The sequence below is a fragment of the Pinus tabuliformis genome, chromosome Q, assembly GCF_031772625.1.
Source record: "Pinus tabuliformis cultivar Carrire ecotype Pingquan chromosome Q, CPIR1, whole genome shotgun sequence".
NCBI lineage: Eukaryota > Viridiplantae > Streptophyta > Pinopsida > Pinales > Pinaceae > Pinus > Pinus tabuliformis.
In genome coordinates, this window is record NC_142296.1 from 646,694,359 (window position 1) to 646,706,397 (window position 12,039).

Below are 12,039 nucleotides of genomic sequence, written 5' to 3' on the forward strand. Positions count from 1 at the left end.
GTAAGATTCCCAGTAAATGTTCACATTCTTTTCTTTCATATGTTTGATTCAGCTCTATATATGATATTTTTTTATTCTTTATTATTGTTTCAATTTTTGTTTTTAGTTTCTAGTATATATTTCACTGTATTCTTTCATCTTCCTAACAAACTTTGTTGTTATGTCAATGTTGACAATGTAGTGGGAAGGGGTGTATTTATTTATTCAACCGATTCCCTTGAATTTGATGAAACACCATTAGAATTTCTAATAATAGTTATTATTTATCATATTGTTGTTTGTTTCAGAATTCACTTTCATGATTCCACACAGAATCCAATGCTTGAGATCACTTCTAGTTATTACTATTAAGAAAATCCTTTTCCCAATCTCTAATATCCCTTCAACCTGATTTTAGCAACTCAACTTGTTACATAATAATTTTCAAGATATAATTGAATAAGGTTGGAGGAATCCTTTCAAGCAAAGTTTCTTGTAAATAATAATGTCGTTATATGGTACCTAATGCAAGAAACTGTAAATAGCCTAATTCTTTATTTTCCTTTCATTATTTTAATCCTTCCTTGATGTACATGTGTTTCGAGGTTTAAGTATATTGTGCCTAATGCAAGAAACTGTAAATAGCCTAATTCTTTATTTTCCTTTCATTATTTTAATCCTTCCTTGATGTACATGTGTTTCGAGGTTTAAAGCAACTTAAATGACTACATTGACATTATGATTACATGTAATTCATTTTCAGCGTGTATAGTGTAAAATAGGTTTAAGAGTATATTAGTTACTCTTTTTTTTAATAATTTCAGCATGTTTATGTTTTAATATATTTTTTTTGAATATGCAGTATGAACTACCGTGTTAAATCTTCATAACACATTCAAAATCTTTGAAAGGGAGAAGACTGAAGATTTCTATACATATGTTTTTTAATTGATAAGCTTTCTTTCATTTAACATATTGAACATTTTTTACATTTTAATTCTATTTTTTTAATCAAAACTGATTAGAAATAGTTGAGATAATATAATATTCTAATGTGATTCACAGAAATTTTCTGATCTTATTTCTTTCCATGCATTTCTTTTTAGTAAGCAAGAGATCTATTATACATAAATTTTGAGCTACTTGATTGTTTAAATCCTTCTGGAAGAACTAAGCTTTCTGATCTTATTTCTCTCCATGCATTTCTTTTTAGTAAGCAAGAGATCTATTATACATAAATTTTGAGCTACTTGATTGTTTAAATCCCTCTGGAAGAACTAGCTTTGGGAATTAATCCATTTTGATGATGGGACATTTCAGTTCCAACTAGTAGTCATGATCAGCTCTCATCATTCACCTTTATCTATAAACTAGAGAAAAAATAGGAGGAGAAGAAATCTCTACTTACAGAACTTTCATGATGGGACATTTCAGTTCCAACCAGTAGTCATGATGAGCTCTCATCATTCACCTTTATCTATAAACCAAAGAGAAAATAGGAGGAGAAGAAATCTCTACCTAAAGAACCAAGAATAGATGTCACCTTTTTTTAGAATTGATAGTTTCTTGGTAAAATTTTGAGAGAAAATAATTATTCTATAATCAGCGTTTTCATTTAGAATAATCTTCTTTTGTTCTAACCATAGTAAGTGAAGATGAAATGTTTTGAAGTTACACTCATGGACTTCTTCGATGATTGTCTATTCAAGATGTTTCTTGAAATTTTGATAATATGCCTCTAGGCTCTTCAACTACTTGTGAATAAAAAATTGACAAATAATTTTTTGAATTCCAATGTATTAAAAGAGCATGGGAAAACACTATTTAGTTAGCATGAAAATTTATTACAAATGTGCATGCTATTACACATTTTTTATCTTGTTTAGGAGAAAGTAAAATTGATTTTGATAATATTGATGATGTTAGTGTATTTCCTAGATCAAACCTTTTGAATGATGCATTAAAAACTAATAATGATGTAGGAAATGATATCTCTTTTGAATAAGTATTTGGTAGAAAAAATCATCTTGCCTTGATTTCCCAGAGTTGTTACTATTTATATATTAATATATTTGATGCTTCTCATGTGTAGAAAATTGTATCGAATATTCTTATGAGGAACTAAATGTCATTGACACACAATTTACAAATGGGAAGGATGAAATGATATTTCAACTCGTGATCATTGGAATTTTAATTGAACGATAATAAGGAAAATTGTTCTTGCGTCAATTCCTTATTTTCTTATTGCCAAAACAAATGACTTTCTTGAGAAAAGTGTATCAAGTTGAACATGAAACATCACCAGGATGTTACTAGGATGTTTTCAGGGATGTTTTTTTACTTTTTCATCTATCTTAGTTATTTATCATCTTGCTCATAATTACATTCATTAATATTTTTTTAAGTTTTACTTTTCAATTTTTATTTGGTTATGATGTATTTAGTTGGATTAGTTTTAAAGATTGTGAAGTGAGAATTATTTTAAGAGAATAAATTGATGTAATTAAATTGATGAAGATCTTAATATTGATATCATAACTCTGTATTTAGTTTGGAATTTATTTTCAGGACAGACTAAATTTTTATTTTAGATGCAGTAGTCTAATTTGATTTCAATAAAAAGAACCTCGAATATCTCAACATCCATTACATTGGTGAAAAAACTTTTATCTATCTCAATCTTAATTTAAAGGAAACAAAGTGGTTGAAGTATTTAATAGGGAAAATAGTTGGAGCTTTCAATTCAATATATCCCCTATAATCCATTTTTTCCTTTCTATTTTGAACTGTGATAAGTTGCAATATTTGTCTTCACATATTCTTTATTGAGATTTTGTTATTTCCATGGCTTTGTTTAGGTCATTTTTTTATTAAATAATTTTTTGTAGTTCTGTTTTCTTTTCATGCATTCTATTCGATTAAGTTATTTATTTCATTATATTTCTTAATTTTGAATTGTAAATATTTTACACTCTATTTTTATTTGTTTCACATTTTTTCTTTTTCTTTAATTTTGGTGTTATTTGCTCTTCATTTGGTTAACATACTGCAAATAATATTTTATGTTAAAAAATGATTTCTTGTCTAATTTTACCACATAAATAAATAACTTTTAGTTTTGGAGGAAATTATTTCTTATCCAATATAAATATAATGTTCATTAAAAAAGAAAATGTGTATCTAACATCATTACAAGGAGAACAAGTCATCTCATAACATTAAAAATCACATTATTAATAATGAGAAATGGGAAAGACTAGTAAGCTTAGTCTTTATTCACCACCATTTTCTTTCCAATCAAAGCAACTCTCTAATACTCTGTTTCCATCACCTAATTGCATATGGACATTCTCTATTAATCTAATCTAATGGGTGAAATTTCTAAATAAGGAAATTTGAAGTAGGAGAACAAGTAAATATGTGAAACCTATGAATGCCTATTGGCGGGTCAATGTTTGTGATTCAAACTAAACGGGATATACAATATGCTCACAAGTAGCGAAGTATTGAAATTTTTAAGGAGAGGCAAGGAACAAATGTGTGCAAAGATTTGTTTTGAATAAAGAATCAGGCAATTTCTTGATTTCATAAGTGATTAGAAATTGTGTGCTAGTATAACTAATGAACTACATATTGATGCTCTTTTGACTTGTTATGATAGGTAGAGTATCGTTGAATGAATAACTAATTAGTTTTAGATATTAAGAATTGTATCTTTAATCTTATAAGTGAAAACATTAAACCAAGATTAATAAGTTAAAATTAGTTTTAGATATTAAGAATTATATCTTTAAGCTTATAAGTGAAAACATTAAACCAAGATTAATAAGTTAAATGAGAAAATCTTGATATTTTTTAATAGAGATAATTGCTTCGTTATGTCACTATTTGTTGCTACCCCAACAACCCCCTTTTATTTTTCTCAAAAATAAATGGTCCCTCATATAAAATTTTGAAAATATTGCATTGCTTTGAATTTGGATTCCTATTTTGAGTGATTTTTTGGTTTACCTATTTTGGCATTTATGATATTTCCATCATCTCTCACTATTTGTTGCTACCCCAACAACCCCCTTTTATTTTTCTCAAAAATAAACGGTCCCTCATATAAAATTTTGAAAATATTGCATTGCTTTGAATTTGGATTCCTATTTTGAGTGATTTTTTGGTTTACTTATTTTGGCATTTATGATATTTCCATCATCTCTCACTATTTGTTGCTACCCCAACAACCCCCTTTTATTTTTCTCAAAAATAAACGGTCCCTCATATAAAATTTTGAAAATATTGCATTGCTTTGAATTTGGATTCCTATTTTGAGTGATTTTTTGGTTTACTTATTTTGGCATTTATGATATTTCCATCATCTCTGCGATGTTTCCAACGATATAAAATTATTCAATTTTTGACTTCCCAATCAAAAGTTATGGCTATTTGAAGCTATGTGTTTTATTTTAATTGTTTTGCTGAAGTGGCATGACACGTGGCAACTACATGACATGCTGATGTGTTATGTCATTCAATCTACCAGCATAGATCCATCCTAAGTACGATCTAACATGAGCCGAGACACATCAAATTTCTTCTCTTGCAAACTTCTTTAACATGCAAAATACAATGTGTAAATTTTCATTGTTTAAATTGTATTTTTGAAAGCTATATAGAATATATATAGGACCAAACAAATGTTTTAACCATAAAACTTATTTTTTCATGATAAATACATAGTTTTTTTAACATGATATATAATATATACATAGTTGACATTAAAATATTTTACATAACATGTACATGAGACATTTTATGAGGGTAAATTAAAATGGTTTTTACTATTAATATATTTTTAAATATATGTCAATATTAATTTGTATTAAAATATTGCTAAGACACATTGAATATGTTATTATATACATTAAACTATTTTATTTTAACAAAAAAATTATAGATAGATATATATGAAGTTGACATCAACATAAATTAGTTAATATAATTTTTCACATAGTTTATTTAAATCTTTGTTCAAATATTTTTGAAAAGTATAAGGTTTGAACATCTTGCTGACACAATTATTTTTTACTTCTAATTACTTTAAAACATATTCATTTTTTTATTATAGCCAACATTATTTTTCTCTTTAAATCATAATTTATTTTTATTTTTATTTTAAAGGGGCAAGTGTCAACTCCATGGAGGGAGGGACGTACTTACACATCCCCTCATACTGGGTTGTAAAATGAGCCTCTCGGCTAAATGACATGTTGGGCGTAGTCTAACTTATAGATGAAATAACCTTTTTAAAAGCATTTTTTTTGTTAATTTTAACCAAAATATGACAAAAAAATAAAAAATGTGACTTTATGTTGTTTAATCTATAGAATTTGAGTGAGATGGGGGCTTTTGTTGAATCTATTTATGCATTAAAAAATGTATTTTAAATAACAAAAAATCAAAATCTTACTTGAAATTGTATCACTGTTATTTCGTATATAATATACATTTCACGGGTCCCTCAATTACACATTCTTTTTACCTTTAAACATTAAGGTAAAATCACAAAAATTATATATACATTTTATTTTTCTTCCACCTCGTACATGTGAGATAATCCTTTTAGCATTTAAATCAAGGGATGGAATTTATCCACAAATTTAATCCAGGGTTGTGGAGCGTCAACTTCCTGAAGCCATATCTTGAGGTCTACAACTCCAAATTAAGTGTGGATATCTAGTTGGAAAGAGGAATTTGAGGAAAAAATCTGGAGACATTTATTTCAACAAATATACAATCTAAACATCACAAACATTCAGTAGAAAAAGTGTTACGTGATTTGATTAAATTAATATTTTCTCGGATAATTTTGGAAATGAAACTTGATGGAAAAACATTTTGTTACTTTTATCTCAGTAGTATGTTGTCTATATATCAGAATTGTAATAGAAGAGAACAATTTGGATCAGATTTTCGAATTTGTTGCTAATCTATAGGAATCAATTTTTCTTTGAATGATTAGTTGCGATTGTTTTATATTGGGGTTTTGTTCTAAGTTTTAATATATTTTTAATGGTAGTTTTGTGAATTTTTTTTTAGAGTTTATGGAAGGTTTTTACCACTTGGAGCTTTAGGATTTATGGATTGAAATTATAGATGGGAAAAAGGAATTATCTAGATTTCAGGAAATCTAAAAACAAATATTCCTGAAGTTGTCATGAAACAAACTTCTATTTTTAAATTGAACTGTGTGATTATAAATAAGGAGTTTGTCGAATATAAAAAGGTTGGAAATTGTTGCACTCTAAGACTTTGGTTTTGTAGTCAACATTTTACAGTCAATTTTTTGAATACCAATTCAGGCATCGATGTGTTTCTAGGTATTTTGATTTAAATTTTGCATGATCTATTAATTGTTTTATAGAAACTGTTGGTATTTTCTTTTTTTTTTCCATTAATATCAATTTCTATTGAATGTTAGAATGTACTTCTATTTTTTCTTTTGAAACGATAAAGTCTATTGTTTTATCAAATTATTTTTAATTTACTTAGATTTGTTCTCAATTTATTTTTTAATGAATTAGTTTTCACTTATGTTGTTCAAAAATATAGTCTAAATATATCTCTCTAGTTATGAGGATAGATTTATTTTCTGTCATTTAGACTTAGTAAATTGCAGATAAAATATAAAAGCATGAAAGGAAACCTCAACTCTTCATAATTTGTTTAAAGCAAAGCCCACAAATCAATTTAAGTCACTAACTAGACCCACATTCCATTCAAGGTTATCACCAATTTAAACATCCATAGTGTTTTCTCAAAATAATATGACTGGGTGATCCCTCCATCCCTTGTTTTTTATATTGCTCAAGCCATATCCACTCATACACGAAAATTTGTATACTTGTTTATAATTACTTGTAAATATTTAGGATGATTAGATTATATTAGTGTTAGGTAATATATTTTTATTTTTTAGATTAGTTTTAATGTGTATATTTTTATATTAGATTAGTATATGCAACCAAGCTTTTGTTTCGAAGAGTATATAACCACACCAAAACAAATAGGGGTCTAATTGGGACCCTGATTGAACCAATACTCACTCATTACAGGAGGAATTCTTTCACCTGTCAACATGTTGGAAGGCTATTAATGAGTTGGATGTGATAGTGTCATCCAAATTTCATGTTGTCAATTTTGGGAAGAAATGCATATGTTGTAGGAAGCAGAGGTATGTATCCACAAGATGGAAAAGTCTTAACATTGGGAAAAGGATATTTGTCCCAGGTAATGGAAAAAAGCGCATCCTAGAGAATTGATAAAGAAGTACAGATTAATGTGGAAGGGTTTCTAGTCAACCTTAAACATTACAACATTAAATCATGCATTTTCATGATGGGTCAAGACCTTGTGGGACCCTCAACTAGGTTGAAGTGGCGGGATTCCATGTAGGTAGGTGAGACTATGTGGATGTCATGTAGGGTTCAAGATGGTGTGGACACATGGTGTGGTAGATATGTAAACATGGCACACTAATAGTGTGACACATGGTAGTCGGGATCGGCATTTTTGATAGACCAAGTGGTCATTTTCCAAGTGACATGTAGCATCATAAAGGGATGCCACATGGTAGGTTGACAACACCTTGACAATATTATGATGTCATTAGGTCAAAAAACACAAATGACAAGGAATTCGATGCTAACATGGCACCTAGGTGACATGTGGAGGAAGTTAGTGGTGCCACTAGGTGCGGGGGTGCTAAATGGACATGATGGGGAGTTGATGTGGACCAGAGTCACGTCACTACAGAGCTCAGGTCCCTAGAGAGGTTTTGCAATGCATTTCATAGTCAAGGTGCAGTTTACATATGTCACAAAGAAGACGTAAATCATGGGACAAATAATCATCCTCATCACTTAATGTGAAATTGTTTATCATGAAATGGAAGTTGGGGGTATAATTCTCTTAGTAGTTGGTGTGTTGTGATGGATCAATGGCGCTCTGGCACTATGACATGGCAGGTACCACATTAGACCTTATGAGAGGTGGTAGTGCCATGTGGGTACCACGTGGTAGGTAAATTTTTGATTTGGTAAGGGGTTTAAGAGGGTTAACTTCAAATAACCATAACTTTTGATCTAGGAGTCGGATTGGGGAAAAAATTATATCGTTGAAAACCTCTTCACAAGCCAAATGGGATGGTGTCACCCAAAGTTGATTCCACCAAATTAGGAAGAAAGAGAATTTTTGTAACCCCATTTTCATGATGAGACTATGGAGGTTGGGTTAGTTGAAAGTAACACCTCCCAATAGGCTTGGGAAGTCGAGTGATACATGGAAGCCAAAAATGTGATTTATGCGGTAAATAGTTCATCTTGGATTTTTCACTATAACTTTTCTTCTAGGAAGTTCCACAAGATGAAAGTTGGACCATAGTGAGGGGAAATGATGTTTGTGAGGCCAGGAGTAACTCCAGTTTGGCGGAAAACTCAGAAAACTGATTCATTTTATTACATTAGGTAGCTATTGTTATATACAAGAATGTGACTGCTCAGTTCATCTTCTGATGACTGTTCACATTCCAGGTTCACCCAACCGCAGAGGATTAGGTGTCAACATTCCCCCCCTTAATCTGAAGGGATGTTGGTGAGTCCAAGCATCATTCTGAATCTTTCAAGCTTTTCTCTTCCAAGTGCTTTGCTGAAGATGTCTGCAATTTGCTCATTTGTGGAACAATGACGGAGATGGATTGTTTTGGCCTCAACATGATGTGGGATCAGATGCTATTTAGTATTGATGTGCTTTGTACGATCATGGAACTTTGGATTCTTGGCCAACTTTATTGCAGAGGTGTTGTCAATCATGAGTGGAGTTGATTGTACTTGTTTTACCTGCAAATCTTCAAGAATTTTCCTGAGCCACACAATTTCTTTCGTTGCTTCAGCTTCTGCCACGTATTCAGCTTTTGTTGTGGAATCTGCTGGAACTGATTGTTTGTGTGATCTCCAAGAGACAGCTCCTGATCCAAGACTCATAGCATATCCTGAAGTAGATACCCCAGTTTCTTTGCCTCCATCGAAGTCTGAATCAGAGTATCCAATCAAGTTGAAGTCGTCCACCTGTGTATACTTGATTCCAAGGTCTTGAGTTCCCTTCAAGTACCTTAGAACTCTTTCTGCAGCAGACCAATGTCCCTCACAAGGCTTTTGCATAAACCTGTAGAGGATTCCAATAGCAAATGAAATGTCTAGTCTGGTAGTAGTGAGGTAGATGAGACTTCCTATAAGTTGTCTATACTTTTTTGCATCCTCAAATTCCTTTCCTTCAATAGATGTGAGCTTTAAGTTTTTTTCCATTGGAGTAGAAAGAGGATTGCACTCTGTCATGCCAAATCTATTTAACAAATCTCCAATGTATTTCTTTTGAGAAAGAAATATGGATTTTGGATGTTAGGTTACTTCAATGCCAAGATAGTAATGAACATAGCCCAAATCAGTCATTTCAAAACTTTTCCCCAATTCCTTCTTTAGGGATGCAATGTAGCTTTCATTGTTCCCTGTCATTAAAAGATCATCTACATATACCACAAGATATACAACTATTTTTCCAACTTTCTTGACAAATAAAGTTGCATCATCAAGGTCAAAATGATTGAAGTTGAGTTTCAGAAGATGCTCAGTTAGTTTTTCATACTAGGCTCGCAGTGCTTGTTTGAGGCCATACAAGGACTTCACAAGTTTTCATACTTTTTGTTCATGTCCTTTCACAGCAAATCCTTCAGGCTGGGACATAAAAACATTCTCTTTTAGATCTCCATTCAAGAATGCAGTCTTTATATCTATTTGATGGAATTTCCAACCGTTCTGAGCTGCTAGTGCAAAGAGTGTCCGGATGGTGGCCCATTTTGCTGTGGGGGAAAAAGTTTCCACATAATCGACCCCTTCCTTCTGTGCAAAACCTTTTGCCACAAGCCTAGCTTTGTGCTTGGCAAGTGAGCCATCATCTTTGTATTTGTTCTTGTAGACCCACTTGCAGCCAATTGGTTTGGTTCCAAATGGAGGGTCAACCAGCTTCCAAGTGTCATTCCTTATGAGAGCATCATACTCCTTTTGCATCTCTTCTTTCCATTCATCATGAGAAGCAGCTTCTTTGAAGGAAGTTGGTTCAAAATCTGTAGACAAGTTCAATTCACAATCATAAGTAACATCCATATCAACAGGTGAATTAGAGTCATCTACATCACCTCCATTTTGTCGGTTTGAATTTCTGGTTCCTGTTTTTCCAATTTCATCAGGATGAACACTTTCAAGTGTCTTTGTCAGCCACTTTGGGGGACCTTTGTGAGATGGTCCAGGCTGCTCTATTGATTGAGTTGGGACTGAATCAAGATTGAGTCTCCCAATTCTATCAATTACATCACTTAAAGCATCATCCGTTGTTGGAGTTTCATGCAGGGGAGATTGTTCTTCAGAAGAAGATTCCACATGTTGATCTAGTATAGGAATCCCCCCTTCAAGATGTGGAATATGATTATCAAATTCTTGAAATGATTTCGTTTTTTCGAATCTATCCAAGCGATCAAGTTTCCTCTCAACAACATTGTTAGATTTGGATGATTCAAGAAAAATGACATCTCTAGATACAACAAACTTTTTATTTACTTCATCATAGAGGTGGTATGCTTTAGAGGTGTTTGAATACCCCAGGAAGATACACTTACGACTTCTAGCACCAAGTTTGTTTCTATGTACCTTTGGTATCAAAGAATAACAGGTGGAACCAAAGATCCTGAGATGTTTTACCGAAGGAACATGTCCATACCACAATTCATAAGGAGTCTTGTTTCTTATAGCATTAGATGGACATCTATTCTTTATATATGCAGCACATAGAACAACATCATCCCAAAACATTATCTTTACATTTTTGAAGAAAAGCATGGATCATACCATATTCAAGATTGTTCTATTCATTCTTTCGGCTACACCATTATGTTGGGGATTATAAGGCACAGTTGTTTGATGTTTGATCCCATGTTGGCGAAGATAGTTTTCAAATTCATTTGATGTATATTCTTTTCCATTATCAGTGCGAATAGACCCAATATGAGATTGTGCATCATTTTCAATCCATTTATGAAAATTCTTAAATGTTTGAAAAGCATCAGATTTGTTCTTCAATAAATAAACCCAACACATTCTGGTGTAATCATCAATAAATGTCATGATATATTTATTTCCATTTCCAGAAGGAACAGGCATTGGACCACATAAATCTGAATGAATGAGTTCAAGCTTCCTATGTGCTCTTGAATGTGAATCATGAAAAGACTGTTTGCTATGCTTTCCTAGAATGCAAGCATCACATTGCTTATGTTTCCTAGGAATTGTAGGCAAACCAGCAACACCATTTTTCTTCAATAAGCAGAGACTATCATAGTTTAAATGTCCAAATCTAGCATGCCATAAAAAACTTGATGGAAGTGTACCTTCTTCATGATGAGAAATATATGAGAAATGTTGTGCATGAGCAGATGTTCCTTGCAGTTTGAGAAGCCTTTCTTCTTCTATTCCCCTAATGAAAAGTGAGTGGTCAGATGCTTTTCTTACCTCAAGCTTGCCATCAAACATATGAATGGAGTGACCTTTCTGGCGGATTTGGACCAAGGATAGCAAGTTTCTCTTGAGCTGTGGGAGATATAGAACATGATCCAGAAGAAAGTCCGGAAGACCAGGCAGTTTAAGCCTGATTGTGCCAAGCCCTGATGGCTTGATTTTTGACTGATCTGCAAAGTATACTGCTCCATCAACATTGTCAGTGAAATCTTCAAAAAAATATTTTCTATGAGTCATGTGACAGGTTGCTCCTGAATCAACCAACCAATCATTTTTTGAAGAAGCAAGTGAAGCATTAAACAAATCTTCATTTACTCCAATGTTACATTGTGCCTCAATATAGTGAGCGGATTCAGGTGCTTGACCTTTGTCTGTATCATCAGTTTTACCTTTCTGTTGGTTTCTTTTCTGCTCAATTTTGTCCCATGGTAGCTTGCATGTAGAAGCA